Source organism: Carassius carassius, chromosome 13 (assembly GCF_963082965.1).
Source record: "Carassius carassius chromosome 13, fCarCar2.1, whole genome shotgun sequence".
NCBI classification, from domain to species: Eukaryota; Metazoa; Chordata; class Actinopteri; order Cypriniformes; family Cyprinidae; genus Carassius; species Carassius carassius.
The window spans coordinates 28,095,610-28,114,960 of NC_081767.1; the positions used below are offsets into that span (position 1 = coordinate 28,095,610).

General features: G+C 36.4%; 1 protein-coding gene across 2 annotated transcripts in view; it reads left to right on the plus strand.

The window, feature by feature from the left end:
• Nucleotides 1-19,351, plus strand: part of LOC132156279 (homeodomain-interacting protein kinase 2-like) — a 94,353-nt gene that overhangs the window by 3,586 nt on the left and 71,416 nt on the right. The gene's annotated exons all lie outside the window — the stretch shown is intronic.

Below are 19,351 nucleotides of genomic sequence, written 5' to 3' on the forward strand. Positions count from 1 at the left end.
TCTCTGCCAACTGTTTTTGCTTTTCAGGCCTTTGGAAACTTTCTTGGTTCCCCTGAGTCTGAGTTCACGCCACCATCTCTGCTTGACGACCGCCCGCGTCATAAATTTCATAAAGCAACTGTTCCAACATGTCTTTCTATTTTGGTGTGTTTGATAGATCTTCCCTAACTGATCTCAACCCATGCCTAAGGTCCAGGGTCATTGTCAGTTGAGAATTGCAGGAAAATCTATACGTTTGGAGGTCATTACTCCTGAGTGAGTTTACATTGTTGCGCTCCTCAATCAAGAGGAAGTGTTTCTTTGCAAGGACACTGAAGCATTGTGAAACCGGTATCTGTTTGGCAGATGGAAAAATGCCTGGTTCTCATAGCCTTCCATGATTGAAAACCACAATGGCTGACCAAGCCATCGGTCACTCTGGAAATAGTGTTTTCCAACGCATTATCCTCACAGGACTTTTTGCCTCACCGTGGGTCAGTGAATGAACCGCAGTCTTACTGAATCTGATTATGCTGTCCACATCTTATGCTCCTTTGAAGCCTGAGGGACATTTGAGCTCTCAGAACCTCTGTGGGGAAATGACTCACAGGTGTGCTGTGGTGCCCAAGGGAGCAGAATTGTGGGATATGGGGGTTGGTTAGTTAATGGGGTCTGCCCTACTGACAGAAACCAAAAATGTAGGGGGAAGTGTACCAATTTTGCATGTTTGGATTGAAACGGAAATGTACAAATATGAATGCATTGATGTATACACTTGAATGTCTGTCTGATTTTAGAAAAGTGCTAATCTTTATATGTTTGGATGGTACCACCACTAGTGAACAAGTTCAGTATTCCAAACACAATCTCATAATGTGTCTCTTATTATCAATAAATGACTGTCTGAGAAAAACACTGTTAATGGCACACTTATTTATGAATTACATCCAGATAGGAGTAATAAAAGTAAAGTCATTTGCATTTTGTGTATGGCTATATTCATCTTCAAAGCTCCATAAGTATGAAATATAAACATAGTGGATGTTTGGGAACAGCATGTTTGATTTATGTGGGTGCTCGTCACTGTGACGCTGACCTCTAGAAGTCTCACAGAAGGAAAGTGTCAAATTAAGTAAATGGTGTTAATTGTGATGGCTTTAAATATTTCATTCATCTCTTTTATTATGAATAGATTAAAAACAAACTCTGAATCCTATAAATTCAATGTCATATAAACCTGAGAAGATTCGAAAACCTCGGTATGTCTCTGACGTTGTTCGATTGTTATAGGATTTTCAATTGGGCTTCAATATATATTTTAACTGTAATTTTTAATATGATTAGTGAATATTAAACCATAATCCTAATATCATAACCATTCTTCATTCTCCTCTATACATGTGTTGTCTTAGTATTATTAATATTTCATAATTAGCTGTGTGCATGCTGACTTACGTAATAATTTTTTAATGTATCTCCCAGTTTAAATGAGTAATTTGCAGTTGTCTATGAAAGTTTTGGCATGACCGCCAAACAATTAATCCACTATAAGGTTTCAGGGAGAGACATGCCAGCGACGTTAGCCTGAGAGCTCTTGCCACATGCGAGATACGCCGGTGTAGGTGAGTTCAGCATTGATTCGCAGCCATGCGGAAACACAGAAGGATCCAGCTGCAAGCCTCTCTGTTTGTTCCGTGATGCGGGCGTCAGATATGATGCAGCACCAAGGGCATTTTCAGACAATTTAGTTGCCAGGCTGTGTCAACATGGTCACTTAGTGAGGTAAATAAGCAGCAATTAAAATGCAAAGGGAAACCAGTGGATATGACAAGGAAATCAAGTCAATTTTGTTTCAGAATGTCTCAAATGGGCCTGTTTTGCCTCACTTTGCCAGGTCTGGTGGATGTCCTTTTTTTTATATTTCTTAAAGGGTGGGGGTCCCACTAGCATGTTTCCTTTGATCAGATATGAGAGGATCAGTTCACGCTGGGGTCTCTCCCAGCTTCATTCTTCCACCAACAAAGGTAAATGAAAGGGGGGCTTTTTTCACAGCCATTGGATTTGCAGTGCTGTAATCACACGGCAATTACTCCTTCATGAAGGGCACCATTCATTTTGCCTTTACACCTATGGTTACTGGCCCCAGGGATCTTATCACCAGCCCCTGATTGATGGAATTCAGCTGCTTTTGTGCAATGCAATTATGCTTTATGCGTATATCTCAGGGCATCAGTTATGAATTTTAGCGAAATCCACAACATTGAGTGGTTGATGGCATGGGTATCTTTGGTTTTTAGCCATCTTATTTAACTTGAGCTGTTCATACTCTGAATCATTTGGAGAAGTAACAGTTTTCACTCAGAAATTGCTAGTATATTTAAGCGATTGGCAAATGGCAAGTTACACATTGAATTAGCCCTCGTGCTGTGCTGAAAAAACTTAATTCGGTGTTCGCAGTTAAAAATGAGCTGCTTTTTAAAAATGACGGATTAAATTTTTCGTCAACTTGTTTTCTTTCTGTTAGCATAGGTTTTGTATTTCTTTTGGAACTGATTGATCGTACTCCTCATTGGTCTGAGCTTATGCACCTCAGTTTTTGCACTTAAAAATTGAGGTGCAAACTGCAAATACAAAATCTGTGCTAATTGTAAGAAAAAAAGTTCTAAGAAGTTTTTGTAGGCTGGTCAGTTTTTGGCCTGGGAACACCAGAAGTGTAACATGGTGGGAAAAAAGTACCAAAATTATTGATTGATAGTTGTGAGCAAACTCAGCAGGTTGTAATCCAATGTGGTAACATTAACTAGCATTTTTTTTTTTCTGGGCAGAAATGACCAGAAAACCAGAAATATTACTCTCTTGTAAAATTCTTTTGGACTCCAATGATCCGTTTTATTTATAAATTTTGAAAAATAATTTTTATAGTGTACTTGGAGATAAAACATGGTCTAATGTGCTGATTTCTCTAATGTAGGTTACTGTGTATGAGCATAGTACATGGATGAAACTGAGGGTTAGATTGGCCTACAATGCATTCATTGGTCTTTCAGCATGTTCTCCCCCTCCCTGTTCTGCCCATGCCATGCCAGCCTGCTGAAAGCACATTGTCCATGCCCTATATAATCCTATTGTTGTTGAGAAACCCCCATGACTTGGGCCATTTGGCATGGCTAGGCCCGGCCTGTTTTATTGGGGTTAATGTAGTCTAAACATGATTGTGACAGACAGATTAGCTTTGTCCACAGATATCTTTTAGTTAGAAACCAACATAACTGAAAACAGTAGTATAAAACGCCCATGTTTCATTGGTTGCATTTACTTTTATTCATTTATTAGGGTTGGTATAGATCAGGGTTCCTCAAATCTTGCCCTGAAAGTCCAATGCGTTAGCTCCAACATGCCTGTGATTTTCTAATGATCCCAAAGACAATGATTGGCATTGATTAACATGCTCAGGTGTGTTTGATTAGGTTATAGCTAAACTCTGCAGGAAAGTGGATCTCGAGGTCTAGATTTGAGGATCCCTTGAATAGATCATTGGCCGCTCTTCAGAGCACACACAGAGAGTGATTTGTAGTGTAAAAATGAATGGAAGTCATTTATTATAAATGACGTTTGGTGAGTTTAACATTATGCGAATGGGCATAATGGTGCAGCTACCAATGGGAGTGCAGACAGTAAAGCTTACATGATCAGCCTACTTGACTATAAGACTCCACCATGTTTTATTTTTGATTATTTTTTATTTTAATTTATATTTTTTACATTTATTATTTATTTGTTTTTTCAAAAATTTATGTATTCATCAGTACCTGTTAATATTCAATATTCAGTAAATACCTTTCTTTTATTACTAGGACTTTTCATAACAGTTTTTAAAAGGAATTTTTGCACTGCACACAACAATGTCTAAATTTATATTTAAATTGTATGTATTAAAATTAAATTAAAAATTATATAAAAAAATTAAAATTAAAATTAAATTTATGCATTTAGCAGACGCTTTTATCCAAAGCGACTTACAGTGCATTCAGGCTATCAATTTTTACCTATCGTGTTCCCGGGGAATCGAACCCCCAACCTTGATAACGCAATGCTCTACCATTTGAGCCACAGGAACACATGTATGTATGCATATATATATATGTGTGTGTGTGTGTGTGTGTGTGTATCTGTCTATATATATATATATATATATATATATATATATATATATATATATATATATATATATATATATATATATATATATATATATATATATATATATATATATATATATATTAGAGAGAGAGAGAGAGAGAGAGAGAGAATAATGAGGCAAAGTGTCCTTTCCTTTTTTTTTTCTTTTTTTTATAACCAAATATAAACTCATTTCCCAGTCACATAGAAGAACAGCCCTGAGGGAATTATTTTCAATAAGTCTCTTAATAATGGTCACTTCCCACCATCTCATTTTCATGTTTTATGCCTCATGTTCTGAAAGTGGCACACACACACACTCCCACACACACTCACACAGAGTCATTGTGGGGTTTGGCTGCCCAGCCTGAATGTAAGCTCTTCACAGATGGCTGCAGGTAGCGTGACACGTTTGGCTGATAACCAAAGGACTTCAAAGCCCCAGACAGCTAGACCCGAGCTGAGAGAGTCTGCCCCACTTATTGATGTGCGCCTGGAGGAGAGAGAAAGGGACACTGGCGCCCCGACAGACCAGAGCGCACTTAAGAGCCGGAGAAGAGCGGCCCCATTGCCCCTTAATGAGCTCTGCTCGAAAACCCATCATGCTCACACTCAGGTCCTCTTTGTCAAAAATATTTGATCAGTTAACCATAGATTCTAGTTAACCAAGCAAAACTCTGATTGGCAACTTTTTAAAACTAATTTGGACTTTTAAGTCACTTTTTTTCTAGTTTTTCCTCTTTAATCTGAAGTTTTTTTAAAATATGAAGCTCTGTGAAGGTTGTCAGGGACAGTCTTAGAAGATAGTTCACCCAGAAATGAAAATTCTGTCATCATCTACTGAGATTCACGTCATTCCGAACCTGTATGATTTAATTTTTCTGTGCAACACAAAAGAAGATTTAGAAAAATAGTCTATGCAGTGAACGTCAATGTGGTCCAAAAGTCTGTTGGGAAAACATTTGAAACATTTGTCTCTCTTTTTCTCTCTCTTTTTGGCATTTCGCAATGCATTTTTTGGCCTTTTCTTTTTAAATATTGTACATATTTTATAGTGTCATACAATAACATTTTAGTTGATTAGAAACCAAATATTGAGATTTATTTATTCAGTTCATATGATATAATAATTTTGTTCAAAAGTTAGGTCCAGTAAGATTTCATTAATGTTTTTCTAAAAAGTCTCATTCTTATCAAGACAGTATTTATTTGTTAAAAAATACAGTAAAAACAGTTATATTTCTATTTAAAATTATGTAATTTCTTCCTGTGATTTGTTTTTATTATCAATGTTGAAAACAGTTGTTCTGCTTGATATTCTGTGGAAACCATTACATTCTTTGATAAATATATTACATTCTTTGATAAAGAAGTTCAAAAGATCAGAATTTTTTTTTGTAATTTTATAGATATTTTTACATTCCCTTTTGATCAATTTAATACATCCTAGCTAAATAAAATATTTTCTTTCAAAAACTTGATCAATATTTAACAAATCATCATCTTTTACATTTTTTTCCTAACGGCACAATTTGTTAATATTTTGCCTTGGTGTTTCTTTCCCCCTGTCATATTTTTATCAACAAAATTGTTTAATTACAGTTCACGTATTGACGTAATCAGATGAGCCAGTTATTTTGTTAGATGGAGAACATGAAAGATGCACTTTGGGCCACTGGTGTGTGACGTAGGCTTTGGATTTCACTGTATACACTCTCTCTGAACTGACCTGTCGTTAACACACAACTCCAGATAACGACAGAGAGCAAAAGGGAGGCTGATGATGGATGCGGTATCCTCCATCCTATCCATCCTCTCCTCTGCTAGGGTGCATCTAGCAGGGCCGATTTCTTGGAGGTTAATAATTGAAAGGGTGCTGGTGGGTTGTTGGCAGGGTGTATCTGTGTGTAGGCTGTAACCTTTGTGTGTGTGAGACACCCACCCCTCTTTCAAGATCTGTGACCCATGTGGGCTTGCCCTCCTCTCTGTGTATCCCATGACCCGGTCAGGGCAGCTCGATGCTCCCAGAGCCTAAAAATTCTCAGTCTCCTTCCTCGCTCCATCTCCAGGAAAGGCCAAGTGCCGACCTTTTGCTATGAAAGCATGGCCTTTGCAGATTGGTGGTTCACCTCGCAAACTTTATGACTGTGAACAAGACATAACAAGAGCATGAGGGAGAACGAGGTCACGATGGATGGAAGCTGATACTTCTGGGTGGATACTGAGCGTCAACACTGGGACTCGTTCCCTCGTGGGCTCTGGATCCTGTTTATTTTAGGCTGGACACCCTCTTTCATGTGTCTTGAAAGTCTGTGTTGCCTTTGGTGTCACGGTCTGGCTGACTGATTAGAGGCTTCTCTCTTTGATGAGTACGACAGCAGAATGTCTCAATCCGTGAATCCCTTTGGGATGGTGCTGCGGGGACGTTATAACCTCGAACTCTGCTCAGAGACAAGTCCCGTCAATAATGTATACATTCCCTTTCTACTTTCAGTAAGAATGTGAGTCACATGTTGTTGTGTGTGTATAAAACAGTGAGTTCCTGTCACAAGGGGCCAGAGCACTTATAATTCAGCCTTGAAACTGGATAAAAAAGACAAGACAAGAGTAAGCTACTGTGTGTGTGTATATATATATATATATATATATATATATATATATATATATATATATATATATATATATATATATATATAATATTTATTACAAATGTTGATAAAATATTTTACATATTTATATAAATATATATTATATTTATTATTTATTTATTATTTATTTTATATAGTGTTCCTGTGGCTCAATAGGTAGAGCACTGCGCTGTCAAGCGCAAGGTTGGGGGTTCGATTCCCCGGGAACTCATGATAGGTAAAAATTGATAGCCTGAATGCACTGTAAGTCGCTTTGGATAAAAGCGTCTGCTAAATGCATAAATTTAATTTTAATTGTAATTTAATTTTTATTTCATATTTTTTGTGTTTTAGCTTTAGTCATTTTAGTACATTTGTAATTTCTGTAAGTTTTTGATCTAATATTTATATTTTATTTATTGCTACTTAATTTCATTTACCAAAAGATTAGTTAGCAATAACAACACTGTCATCAGCTTATTAGTATTTTATTATATGGGAACAAAATCCCCACGAGCAGCCTTTTAAAACATCTGCTCCTTTTGTGTCCTGCACAAGAAAGTAAGTCACAGGTTTGGAAAGACATGAGAGTGAGTAAAGGATGACAGAATGTTCTTTTTTGGGTGAACTGTTTCTTTAAGGTGTGTGTTGTTATGAGGGGCAGCTTGGCTCTGTGGCCTGAAATGTCTCATGTGGCTGACAATGCTAAGGCCATGTGCCTGAGCTCTGTTGCATTTGAGACGGTAGGATAAGTACATAAACACACACACACATACACATACACACAATAGTCTCATGCTGAAGAGAAAGCAAGGAACGGGTGGGTTGAAAGCTTATCACAATCAGACACATGGACAGTGTATATGTGTATGCATGTTTGTCAGACCTTTGCTGCTGTCCGCCAGCCAGCCAGTGCTCAAAAACAAGCATGTTTTGGAAACAGCTCTATGGCTTGCCATTGGCTGCCATGAAGACCTGATCATGTCTGACTGGTTCCTTAGCATGTCAGTATAATCTGATCCCGAGAGACACCCCTGCTCATATATGTGTGTTAATGAGTGTTTGGTAATGTGCATTTCAGAAGGGTATACGTCACCATGTGTTTGTCCAAGCATGACACAAATAACAGAGCCATCCTAGATATACGTATTATTATAATGGATTCCACAGCACTGCAGGGCCTCCCAAATAATGTATGCAAAGAGCCACGCAAGGAAGATATGACACAAAACACTACTGTGTGTTCTGTCTTGGGTGTCTGTGTCATTTTGTATCCCTTATTTATTTTCCCCAATGAAATATGGGTTTCCTAGTCAACTGATTGGCCTTAAGGAGCATAACCTTTACGTTTTAAAAGCTTTCCGTCCATCATCTCATCATCATCCTCCAAACCACTTATCCTCTGTAGGGCTGTATGAAGTTGATATTGTACTTATCTTTGTCCGTCCAAAATGAAATCATGTTGAATGGTTTTCCCATGGTTAGTGGTGATTGGTCAGCTGGCTTTGTGTGTTGTTAGGGACTGTTACCATAATGAAGTTTTAAATTTGAAAAGTTTCAGTCCCAAATGTCTTAAATGTCTAAAAGCTTTCTTCACCAGGTCATAACCCTTCTCAGTGGTGATTCCTCATAGGTGACGACTAAAAAATAATAATGATAATAAAATAATAATATTAATAATAAAATGATATTTAAAAAAAATCTTGGATTATTTAGTAAAAGTGCAATAACTTGTAATACTTCTTAATAACAGGAAAATTCCAGCAAATGTAACCTTATTATACTCTTAAAAATGAAAGATAAAGTAATTAAGAGATGCTATAAAAAACAAACAAAAAAAACTATGATTTATGTGTTAACTGGAATAATTAAATAAAAAAGTTCCCTTGAAGAATTGCCCATATGTATCTGTATTTATTCGGCTCTTTTGACGATAATTAAAGAAAAACATGTAAAAGCCATTAAATGTAAATGTAAATGTATAAACTCATACATCATCTTATAGCCAAAACCAATTAATTGGCCTACACACACTCTGATGGAGTCACAGATTACATTATTTTTAAACTTATTGTTGTGCACTGTATGTGTGTGTGTGTGTGTGTGTGTGTGTGTGCTTGTTCCTGTTTGTTCTTTTGTTCTGTCCAGGCCTGTAATTTCATTCTTGCCTCCCCAGAAAATGTCAGCCCATTCAGTAATCAGATTACTCATAGTTTATGGTTTTTGCCGAAGTATTAATATGTTGTATATGTTATTTACTTATCGCTGCCGTCAGTGGCTGGCAGGACTCCAGGCTTTTGTTTATGGAGCTCTCAGCACTGCTAGTCTACAGATCAGAATATCATTTGTGACTCAAAGTCAACATAAACGGAGTTCACAAGCCATTGAACTTCTATAACATGATGTTTGATGAATGAAAAAAGAAGTAGAACAGGACTTGACTTTGTTCATCAAGAATTGATCAGATTGTATCCGTGACGTGATTTGAATAGTGGGGTTGAAAAAAATAACTTTACCTGTTGAAAATGAAAGTTATTTTGATGAAAAATAGAATGGAGTTTTTGTTATAGGGTTATAGCGGTCGACCACACACACACACACATGCTCTTTCTCTCTGATATATTGTGATATATTTTCAGGAAGAAGAGCTGGCCTGTGAGTACTTTGGCATATTAGCCGCGTCTGTTTATCTCTGGTATTCTCCAGAACTGTCATTTGTGTAAAGATTATACTTGACGGAAAACCCAGCGAATGACAGATGTTCAGAATTCCAGAGAATCACACAGTGTTAAAATGACGCTTTGACGAACTGCTACTTTTTGTTTGCTAATGCAATTGACTTTGATAACACTAGAATTCATATTAAGCTTCTTTTGTTAATTTTGAGGCCGCTTTTAACTTGTGGTTAGGAACAGTTGTTTTGTCAGGGTAGAGAATCACTATAGTCATTGGGGCGCCACGTTTATCCGTGCTTTGAGCGCCACAACTGCAGGATGTGCTCTGCATGTGTGTGTGTTGTCTGCACTCAGTGTGTGAATCTTGTTTCATCTGTGCCTGGCTTGGCTCTGTGGTTAGACTCTGGCATGTTGCTCAGGTCTTGTTCTTTTGATGTTCCAACAGTGCAGCAGAAACCTGCAAAGCATACTTTCACAAGTCCCCCGGCACACATACACACCGCGACAGACAATGAAATAGCTCATGGTTTGTTATTTTGACTCCGAGATTCCAATCAAAAGAAAATAAAACAAACCTTTAATCAACATAATTAAAGCATGATAAATTGTCCTTGGCAGTGTTTTATTAGTGGTGCTGGCGAATGCTAGTAGGAGGCTGCAGGGGTGTATCGATATTGTGTTACTGTAATGGTCTGATAACAGGGCTGTACATGTTGCTTCTTATCGGGTGCTTGTCTTTAAACAGCCGTCGTCTTCGTTTTAATGCTCTCGAAGTGGAGACAGAGTTAGTCAGCTGGTCCTGAAGCATTAAAGTGGCTATACTGTGAGATCTTTACGACACTTTAAAAAGGGCATTATTTTGAGTCTTCATTATTATGGTTGTACTATCGTTGATTATTATATTTTTATTCCATTAATTCTATATTATTATTATATATGTAATGATTTGTAATTACATTTATTGTATTTTTAAAATATTTATTATTATTGGTTATTATGTATAATGTTTTTACAAGCTGTTATGTCTCTGACAGTGGTTAGAATAAGTATTTAAGCAGTAGTTTTTATTATTTTGCTTTGTTAATATAGTTTTATTTTTATTATTATTTTATTTTAGTTTTTACCAACTGATGAAGCTGACTGTTTACTTTTATTACTATCAAGAGTGGTAGTATTAATGCTGTTTTTTAATTTATTGTTCTATTTTTATTCTTATTAATATTTTTCTAACTGTTATGTTTTACTGAATTTGGTAGTAGTAGTAGTAGTATTGATTTTTTTTAAATGTATTATTAAAATTGTATTATATTTATTTATAATTTTATTTATTATATTTCTTAACTGTTTTGTTTAACGTACTATTGGTAGTAGTAGTGTTATAATTATTTTAGATTAGGTTTTTATTCATTATGATTTATTTTTATTTTTTAATTAAGTTTTACTGACTAAATTCTATTCTACATCTATGGATTAATCTTGTTTTAAGTCAAGTCAATCACCTTTATTTATATAAAGGCATATAAAGGTCAAAGGCAGTTCATCATTGAATTCAGTGATGTCATCTCTGTTCAGTTTAAATAGTGTCTGTGCATTTATTTGCAATCAAGTCAACGATATCGCTGTAGATGAAGTGACCCCAACTAAGCAAGCCAGAGGCGACAGCGGCAAGGAACCGAAACTCCATCGGTGACAGAATGGAGAAAAAAACCTTGGGAGAAACCAGGCTCAGTTGGGGGGTCAGTTCTCCTCTGACCAGACGAAACCAGCAGTTCAGCTCCAGGCTGCAGCAAAGTCAGATTGTGCAGAAAAATCATCTGTTTGCTGTGGTCTAGTCTTGGTGGTTTTCTGAGACAAGGTCTTTACAGTGGATCTGTATCTAGGGCTCTAGTTGTCCTGGTCTTTGGTCTTGTCCTGGCCGCTGTCTATCAGGGCTATAGAGGTCCTTTCTAGGTGCTGATCCACCATCTGGTGTGGATATATACTGGATCCGTGTGGAATAGTTCTTTAACAAAGGAACTATTCAAATCATAAGGGTTCCCTGAAGACACTTGGTAAACGCAGTTATCTCACACACTCACATGACACTCTTCATCTATAGCCCCTTCTAAACATATGGCTTCCTCTATTCTCACACATGGTCTTGATAAGCAGTCACTAACAGGCTGGTTGAAGAGGTCAGAAAGCCTGTGTATGACAGTGTGTGTTGTTTGTCTTTCTCTGAGGGCGTCAGAACATGTCAATGGCTTTAGTTGCTCTCAGCCTCAGCTGCTCTGCCCGCTCTGCTCACTAACACCTCACTAAATATCACACAAGCACCCCACTAATGGGTCACGTTATGGCAGACTATGCACATGTGTGGCCAGGTTACCGCTTCATTCTGTGCCATCTCATCCAGAGGAACAGTTTATTGCTCAGAAGTTGCTCTTTAGTTGCTCAGGATTGCTACTGAATACTAATACTACTTATACTTAGAAATGCATGAATTCAAATTGAAATCACAGATTTTTGTTCGCAGATGTTGGTATCTGGATAATTTTAGAATAGTTGAAGATGTTGGGATCTCTATGGAAGCTTGCATCCACCACAGGAAAAAAAAAAGCAAATGCGACTTTTTGTCTAGAAATTCTGAGTTTATATATCTCAGAATTCAGAGTTTTGAAGAAAGAGAATTTTCAAAGTTTGAATATGTCCTACTATTCTTAGCTTACATTTCACATTACAGAGTTTATATCTTGCAATTCTGTCTAAGAGAGAGTCAGAATTCTGAGTTTAAATCTTGCAAGTCAGAATTGTCAGATGAAAAGTCACAATTATTATTATTATTATTATTATTAGTAGTAGTTTTTTATTTATTCCATTGGAGAAACAGTCTTCCATAGATCTCTTTTGAAACTCTACCGGAGACATATCTCAGTAAAAATCTTGGAAGCATAAAACAGCAAAAAGTTGCTTTCAGTTTAGTCTCAGTGCTGTCTTTGAGAGATCAGAATTTCAGAAATCTGATTTTGTTTCCAAATGGTTGGGTTTTTGTCAGGTGTAAGTGAGCAGCACCCGTTCGCATGCACACATGCATGTGATTCATGATCACCGTAATAACTCTAAGTGCTAATGCTTTATTTATGTTGTGTTCGTGTGCGTCTGTAGCTGCCTCTCTGTTTCGTTCCATATATAGGTTTGGATGTGATTGCTAAATGAGGGCTGGGTGGTCAGTATCCTGCAGCATCTTCTGTTTGTGTGAGTGTCTCTCTGTCTCTGGCTCTCTGTGGAGGTCTTGTGGTTTAAGGAGACCAGTGAGCTCCACATGCATACCAGTGAACACATCTAGGCTGAAATAAACAGTCAAAGAAATGCTCCTGTGAGCCGTGCATCTCGTTTTCTTGCTGGCACTCTTCCTATCTTCACACACTGCACGAAATGTGTGCTCCCAGCCTCGCCGAGCTCTCTAAAGTGCGCTGGCCCTGCTCTGCTCTACCGTGCCATGAATAGAGACAATAGCCAGAGGTTTCCTGGTCTCCCTCTCTGTGAAACTACATTTTTATTAGACGAGGCTGAGAGAGAAGGGGGTGGATGCTAGTTTGATTTTGGGGGTAAGGAGATATTTTTATTTATTTATTATTTATTTTATTATTATAGCAATTTAAAATACGATTTAAAATATACTATTTTATTCATAGTAATTTTTATTTTTTAATTAATAATGAATTACTATAATTCATTATTCATTTTATTAATATAAATTTGTATACAGTTTATTTTTAAATTAATAATAAATTATAATTAATAAAAACTTAAAACTTAAAAATTAAATAAATGATAAAAAATTATACTATAAATACCAAAAAAATAATAACTTAAAATTAAATTGAATATTCATTTACTGAAATCCAGATATTTAACTGTGTCTTGTAACTTGTCACAACATTAAAACTTTTTTAATTGATGTTTAAAAAATATTTTTTAATTAATGCAATTAACAAAAATGTGCATGACATGTTATTTTAATATTAATTATATATATATAGGTATTTATTAATATATTACATTTGACTTTTTATTACGGTTTCAATTTTCATTTTAGGTTTAGTTTTTAATATATATATATATATATATATATATATATATATATATATATATATATATATATATATATATATATATATATATACTTAAGTTAATTTTAACATTTCAACTTATTTTAATTCAGTCCATAATTTGTCAGTTTAATTTGAGAAAATTTTTCACCTAATGAAATGAAAATAATTTGTAATAGTTTTAGTAATAAAAACCCTGAAAAATACAGCACTGATGAAAAATAAAAATTCAGAATAGAAACCTGGGGTTGGACTCTTTTGACTCGGGCAAGTAAGTAGTCACCTAACAACTGCCCATAACCCCCTAGAAACTGCATAACAAACATGCTAAAACCACTCGGAACACCCTGATTACCATTACTTACTCTTTATGTTTTGCTTTTTTTATGTACATTGTTTTGTATTATTTCATGCTAATGAAGTAAAACTGCACGTGATTAAGTGCAAAAATTATTTGCAATGATTGAAAAGCAAACACACACACACACACACGCACACAAACAAGGTCTAAGGAAAGGAGAGCAAAAGAAGAAGTGATGTGCAGGGGGAGGTCAGCAGCGAGACTGTTTGATTGCGAGAGTGTCGGGAGATGGCAGAAGGGATGGAGTGCCATAATAAATGTAGGATTGGAGAATTGGAAAAGATCAGTCCAGGTGAAACAAGATACCAGGAGAGCTAACTAATGACTAGATCTCACAGAGTGGCAGGTAGTAAGGGTATTGAAAGGACGAAACAAGTATACATGTTTTTATTTTATTTTTTGAAGAGACACAAGGAATGGGGAAAATCTCATAGGTTTCCTTGTGCTTCCTCCCCCCTGATGGTACACTACAGTGGGCATCGCTCGGAGCCACGTGGGATAATGCTTTGTCTAGACAAGCGGAGGTCAATTCATTAACCACTGAAATCTTCCCTGGACAATTTTTCCAAATGCCTCTGTCCTGGATCACATAGAGGAGACAAAGCAAACACGGTTCTTTGTTTGCTTTTAACCCTTTAGCCTGTGAGGAGCCAGATATATAAGTATTATAAATCATTTTTTCCACTTCATATTTCCTTGTACTTTCTCCATATAAGAGTAAACAAGCTTAAAGTTTGGACTGATGCCTGTATTTAAACTCTGATCTCCTCATTCTTTAAAATAAGTAGATAAACTAACAAAATGGAGTAGTAGTTCATCCTGTAATAGACTGAACATTAGCATTTCAACATGTTGCTTGTCTAAGGGCAGATGAATAGCTCTTTGGTATGCTCTGTGGCAGTGCATTAAACCGACCCGCTCTGTAAGAGGTATGCTGAAAGCTGGCTGGCACTTTGAAAAGCATTCCAGCATTGTAAATATGAAACAATGGAGCAGACTGGTTGTATTCTCTCTGCAGAGTTCAGAAATTCAAGTAAACGTCACCCGTTGAGTTTCTGTCAGGTTTTTCTATGATATCAGAACATAAACCCCATTCTCGGGGTGGTAGTAGACTGTAGGCTGTAAACGCTTGGACCGCTCTCTCACAGTGAACAGCTGCAGAGTTCCTGAGGTTGAATGGGAATGAATGCATTTTTGTTTGAAGATAACATTCTGACCATTTGAACTCTCTTTAAATTGAATTACAGCAGAGTGAGTTTGGTTAACAACATGTATCTGTTCATAACAGGATTGTGCAAAATTCAGAACTGAAGAATTGGCTCCCTTTCAGTTATTAAAAAATAATTACATAAACTAAATGCAAACTAATATTTGTTATATGTTTGTCTGTCTGTCATTTGATTTGTCTGTCTATCATTCTATTGTTCTTTCTATCATTCTGTCTATAATAATAGTTGTCTTCCATTCTATTGTTCCATCTATAATTATTTTGTTGTGTTCAATCTATTGGCTTTTCTATTCTATTCTATTGGCTTTTTTTATGGAACTTTCAAATAAGGTTTTGTAAAGTCAACATTCAAGGTCTATCTTCTTGACAAATTTAGTTTGAATAATCAGATGAATTTCTTTGAATTTCCATTCATTTTAAATCACTCTGCATCCTGTTTGCAACCAAAATTTAAAAGCAGGAATTAAGTTGGAACTTAAACACTTTATTTCTGAATGGCACACAACCCTGATTCAAAGTCAAGTTAGGACATAAACGTCCAGTTTTTGCAATGTGACGTGTTCAGAATTTCATATGGTGAGACTTTAAGGTACTCAATAAAACCGTACCGGATTAAAACCTCAAAAACAAACCAAATGGAGCCGTGATGAGTTAGATAGAGGAGTTGTTGCAAAGTGGTAATCTGAACATGTTAGCTGCCCGCCAGACTAGATTACCACTCATATCTGACGCAAAGAATTCCAGGGATGGATTTATTACTTAGGCTCTGTCCCCACCTCTGACAAACACACACAGAGCCACTGACCATGTGCAAATTATTTTTAGCATAAAGACCTGGCAAAGAAAAGTGTAATCCAAGGAGTGACATCTGGCCTAGTATTTTATGGGATTACCTTAGGGCCCTTGCACTTAATAGCATTAGTGGATGTTCCTCATTACTTGCTTCTTCAACAAATGACCAGAAAGGTCCCATTTCAATTTGAATTACAAAGTTAATATACTGTATATCATCTTGGATATTGGTTTTGTGGTGAACAGATTATGCATTTGGTATATTCAATATATATGATATATTAAAAGCAAAGATTATTGGATCTGCAGTGCAAGCTGTTGTGGTCAAAGGTTTGATGAATAATGCATATGTAATATAGGTTAGAGGGGATTTATGGTATGAATGCTATGTATATGCAGTATGGATTGAATCAGCATCTTTAAATGCGTAATCAACTTTTAAAGCCCAAGAATCCCTGGACTTTAAAGCTAAAGTCGGATGACTACTGAAATTATTCATTAGTGTTGTCAAATGTAAGAGGTAGAAGGAGAAAAAAAAGAGTTTGAAAAGTGAAAGGAAATGGAGAAGCAGGAAGGTCATTTTGAAACCTTAACTATCAGGAGTCATAACAGTGATGAAGTGTTCATGTAAAGTTTCCTCTGTATGTTTCCTGTCTTGGGAATTTTTTGCGTCAAGGAATTCCTCAAACTAAACGAGATTCATTATCTGTTGGTAAGATGAGACCACAAAGGAAAAAGTAATTATTCTAATAGAGATTTATTTTGTATGGAAGGCATCATAGGAGATCCATTGTATATTTAATATCCTTGGTGGAGAGGGATAGCGATTATTCTAGAAGGATCTGGTTGTGCTGTCAAGTTAAACGATTAGTGAAAAATGTTTCTGTCCCTTATGCCATTCCAAACCTATTTGCTGTTATTTTTTCTATGGAACATAATATTTTTTACAGTGACAGTTTAGAGTAAACACTGTGGTCCAAAAAGGTCAAACAGCACCATAAAAGTATAATAAAAGTAGTCCATATGTGCCTTCTGAAGCCATATGTAGCTCTGTGAGAGGAACCGTTTGAAATTTTAAAGGGATAGTTCACCCAAAAATGAGCATTTTGTCAGTTTACTCACGCTTGTCCAAAACAACATTAGACCCCTTTGACTTTTATTGAATGAACAGGAAACACTTAAAAAAAATCATACAGGTTTGGAACACTTTGTAAAGAGGGTAAACGATGCAACTGTCTCTTTAAGTTGTTATTTGCTGAAGATCTGCCCCTTTATTATTGCTAACAAATCTACTTTTATGATGCTTTTTTGTCCCTTTTGGAGACTGACAGACATATTTACAATAAACTATGTGAAGATTCGTCAAAATTATGTTTTTGTTTTACACTATAATATACAGTAATATGACATTCGGTAGAATTACAATTTTATATAGTACTATTAGAATAGTATGTGAATCTTCAGGATTAAGAGAGAATGTGAGAACATGTAGAAGGTTTTGTAAGACACTGCATGTATATTTGTGTCCCGGAGATCACAAAGAATCTTATATTCATATTGCAGGCAGATTATCATACAACCCGAATTCCGGAAAAGTTGGGACGTTTTATAAATTTTAATAAAATGAAAACTAAAGGAATTTCAAATCACATGAGCCAATATTTTATTCACAATAGAACATAGATAACGTAGCGAATGTTTAAACTGAGAAATTTTACACTTTTATCCACTTAATTAGCTCATTTAAAATTTAATGCCTGCTACAGGTCTCAAAAAAGTTGGCACGGGGGCAACAAATGGCTAAAAAAGCAAGCAGTTTTGAAAAGATTCAGCTGGGAGAACATCTAGTGATTAATTAAGTTAATTGATATCAGGTCTGTAACATGATTAGCTATAAAAGCTTTGTCTTAGAGAAGCAGAGTCTCTCAGAAGTAAAGATGGGCAGAGGCTCTCCAATCTGTGAAAGACTGCGTAAAAAAATTGTGGAAAACTTTAAAAACAATGTTCCTCAACGTCAAATTGCAAAGGCTTTGCAAATCTCATCATCTACAGTGCATAACATCATCAAAAGATTCAGAGAAACTGGAGAAATCTCTGTGCGTAAGGGACAAGGCCGGAGACCTTTATTGGATGCCCGTGGTCTTCGGGCTCACAGACGACACTGCATCACTCATCGGCATGATTGTGTCAATGACATTACTAAATGGGCCCAGGAATACTTTCAGAAACCACTGTCGGTAAACACAATCCGCCGTGCCATCAGCAGATGCCAACTAAAGCTCTATCATGCAAAAAGGAAGCCATATGTGAACATGGTCCAGAAGCGCCGTCGTGTCCTGTGGGCCAAGGCTCATTTAAAATGGACTATTTCAAAGTGGAATAGTGTTTTATGGTCAGACGAGTCCAAATTTGACATTCTTGTTGGAAATCACGGACGCCGTGTCCTCCGGGCTAAAGAGGAGGGAGACCTTCCAGCATGTTATCAGCGTTCAGTTCAAAAGCCAGCATCTCTGATGGTATGGGGGTGCATAAGTGCATACGGCATGGGCAGCTTGCATGTTTTGGAAGGCTCTGTGAATGCTGAAAGGTATATAAAGGTTTTAGAGCAACATATGCTTCCCTCCAAACAACGTCTATTTCAGGGAAGGCCTTGTTTATTTCAGCAGGACAATGCAAAACCACATACTACAGCTATAACAACAGCATGGCTTCGTCGTAGAAGAGTCCGGGTGCTAACCTGGCCTGCCTGCAGTCCAGATCTTTCACCTATAGAGAACATTTGGCGCATCATTATACGAAAAATACGTCAAAGACGACCACGAACTCTTCAGCAGATGGAAATCTATATAAGGCAAGAATGGGACCAAATTCCAACAGCAAAACTCCAGCAACTCATAGCCTCAATGCCCAGACGTCTTCAAACTGTTTTGAAAAGAAAAGGAGATGCTACACCATGGTAAACATGCCCCGTCCCAACTTTTTTGAGACCTGTAGCAGGCATTAAATTTTAAATGAGCTAATTAAGTGGATAAAAGTGTAAAATTTCTCAGTTTAAACATTCACTACGTTATCTATGTTCTATTGTGAATAAAATATTGGCTCATGTGATTTGAAAGTCTTTTAGTTTTCATTTTATTAAAATTTAAAAAACGTCCCAACTTTTCCGGAATTCGGGTTGTAATTGAGACATTCTGCCACAGGAATGCAATAAAAAGAATTGTGCATTATAGTAGCAGTTTAGGTGTGAACTGATATGCATGTGTGGCGAAAAACGCACACTGAAGGATCCTTTTAATTTTCTAGCGTGCTAATTCAGGCCACTTTGGAGAATCTGTAAATAGTGCATTACAGCATGCTCTGCATGTAATCCTCTCAGTACTGCAATCATTATTTTAGCACTACAAACAGTGCCTTTCGTG